The sequence below is a fragment of the Lactuca sativa genome, chromosome 7, assembly GCF_002870075.4.
Source record: "Lactuca sativa cultivar Salinas chromosome 7, Lsat_Salinas_v11, whole genome shotgun sequence".
Taxonomy (NCBI): domain Eukaryota; kingdom Viridiplantae; phylum Streptophyta; class Magnoliopsida; order Asterales; family Asteraceae; genus Lactuca; species Lactuca sativa.
Window position 1 is genome coordinate 206,015,986 of NC_056629.2, and position 2,900 is coordinate 206,018,885.

General features: G+C 39.3%; 1 non-coding gene across 1 annotated transcript; it reads right to left on the reverse strand.

The window, feature by feature from the left end:
- Nucleotides 1-2,071: 2,071 nt before the first annotated feature.
- Nucleotides 2,072-2,178, reverse strand: LOC111876078 (small nucleolar RNA R71). The gene has a single exon (XR_002844898.2). It is a non-coding gene; the product is annotated as a small nucleolar RNA R71 (small nucleolar RNA).
- Nucleotides 2,179-2,900: the final 722 nt, after the last annotated feature.

Below are 2,900 nucleotides of genomic sequence, written 5' to 3' on the forward strand. Positions count from 1 at the left end.
GAAGACAAGAAATGAATAAATCCACGAAAGATACTAAATCCACGACGTGGCAAAGTCGGCCACGACGTGGCATGAGAATTCTAGAAGATAAAGATCGCGATATGGAGGAATCCTTGCCCGGTACGGATAACTTGGAGCCCACGGTGTGGCCTGGATAGCCACGACGGGGCGCGGTATTTTGGAGTCTATTTAAGTATTCTTAATCATTACGAAATAAAAACTTTTTGGCTGAAGAAAGGAGTTCCAGAAGGCGATTTGGAGCGAAAGAAAGGTTCTGGAAAAAGGTTTTCAACACCAAAAAGAGTAAAGGTCTATATTTTAGTTAATTAAGAACATGTTTTCTATTACTTCAAGTTGTGTTAGTTTATTAGTTGCTATGATGAGCAGCTGAATCTAGCTACTCTTGTTTAGCTAGATGAAGCTTCCAACTTATGAATAGCTCAATTTATATGGATTAATTTAGTTGGTAAAATTGCTTGTGTTTGATTTGTATAACCTAGCATGCTTATGTTTGTTTATCTAATTGCTTGATTGCATGTTCTATGTAGCTTAGTGACCATTAACTGCATGAACTTGTTTACCTAATGATTTAGTGAACATTGAATTGTTAGAGCTAGGATTGACCAATCTTAGTTAGTAATTAGAGTAAATAAGCTTAGCTATGCTAGAGAACGTGAATTGTGACTATAATTGCGTTTATATAACAAATCTTACATAGCATATTTACATTCATAATTAGTTCTGTGTTTAATTGTGTGTGAACATACATGGTTTGACATGAATTAGTTAATTATTGGTAAAGTTAGAACTAAATTACTAATATAATTAAAACCAACTAGATTATCCATAAACATTAGCTAGCCATAAGAAAGAAGTGGATTCAAACTAAACAAGAGTGTGTTTTACTTATTGAATTTGATTTAAGTTCGTCCGATCTTGTAAAATCAGATAAAACCCCTTTTAAACTTGTTAATAATTAGGTTAATTTAATAGTAAGTAAATTAATTAGTAACACCGTTCCCTGTGATCGATACCCGACTTACCCAAACTATACTGTAATCTGACTAGGTACACTGCCTATAAGTGCATAATTAGTTTAAGTTTGTTAGGTTATAAATATTAAAATTAGTGGGTACTTTTGTGCACATCAAGTTTTTGGCGCCGTTGCCGGGGAACGGCTTAGTTTTTAGCTTATTTATTTGCATTAAATTAATCAATCCTTCTTGTGGAATAAAAAACCACAAAAAGTTAATTTTTCAGCAAAGTATAATTTTTCTTTTAGTCACAGAGTCCACGACGTGGCCAGATACATGCCACGACGTGGACATCCAGAACACTAGATTTTTAGTTGTTAGTTAGTTTTTCTTATTTTAGTTCAGTTTTATGTTTTTTTTTTTAGTTTAGGAAGTTGCAGGAGTTCACGACCAGAGGCTCAAACACACCCTTGGTGCCACCACTTGAAGATCCCGAGTCTGCAATTCACAAGAAAAAGACGCCCTTAAAAGAATTGAAGTCAACTTTTTCAAGGAAGTCGGGAAAGAAGACAGGAGAGTCAAGTTCATCCGCGAGGCACAAGAGCAATTTTGAGCACTTGGATCAAACACCCGTCCAAACCGAGTCCGAATACGATACCGAGCCGGAATTTGAAGAACACACAAGCAAACCCGAGAACGAGCCAAGGAACGAGATGGCAGCAATTGAAGAGATGTCCATGGGAGCTTACAAGAAGCGGATCCGAGAAGATATGGGTCTCGGTTTAGTCCAGCCCGCAATACCTGCCACTGCCACATTCGAGTTGAAGGGGCACATATTAACTGCACTGAAGGATATCCCATTTTTTGGGAAAGATCATGAGGACGCTTTTAAGCATCTAGATGAAGTCAACGACATTGCGGATTACTTCAATGTCCCAAATGTCAACAGAAACACAGTCTTGCTTAGGATACTTCCCATCACTTTCAAAGGAGCTGCTAAGGAGTGGTTAAAAGCACTTCCACCGGGTACAATTACCACTTGGGCTCAAATGTGTGAGCAATTCCTGGACCAGTTTTGCCTGCCATCCAAGATAGCCAAACTCAAGAAGGCAATAACCAACTTTGAGCAACAGCCGGGGGAGTCATTATACGAAGCATGGGAGCGGTACAAGGGCTTGCTCAGAAATTGCCCTCAGCATGATCTAAATGTGCAACAAGAGATGTCAATCTTCTATGATGGGGTCAACGTTATGACGAGACAACTCCTTGATTCTCAAGGACCTTTGACAAAGAAAAATCCAAGGGAGGTCAAAGAGCTGATTGAAGAATTCGTGAAGCACTCTCGCGAATAACACAACCCTAGGCAAGATGGAATTAAAGGCGGTGGAGGGGCCCAAACTGAAGAAATAGCAGCTGTAATGGCCATGCTGAATAATTTGGATCGAAGAATAACACAAATGGACCAGTCAATAAATGCCATAAGAGTGGGTTGCGAGAGATGTAGTGGTCCACACTTGACCAAGGACTGTAATTTAGATGAGTTTGGGAACAGAAAAGCTCAAGTGTGCTACTCTAGTGGGGATAAGTTTGATGAGGACTGGAGGAAACCGAAGAAGGAGTGGCTTCCATATGAAGAGTATAAGAAGCAAAAAGAAGAGAAGTTTAGGCAGACAGGTCGAGGCTTTTATCAAAAGGAGCAGCCACCAGCCGAGAAGAAACCCGATCTAGAGACCATTTTAATGAAGTTTATGGAAGCTTCGGAAAAGAGACACGATGCCACTGATTCTGCTATTATGGAACAACAAACCTTAATAAAGAATCAACAAGCCTCCATCCATAATCTTGAAGTACAATTTGGTCAACTAGCCACTCTGGTTCATGAAAAATTGTCCCCGAAGAATCCCGAAGTAAAGACCCAATGTCATG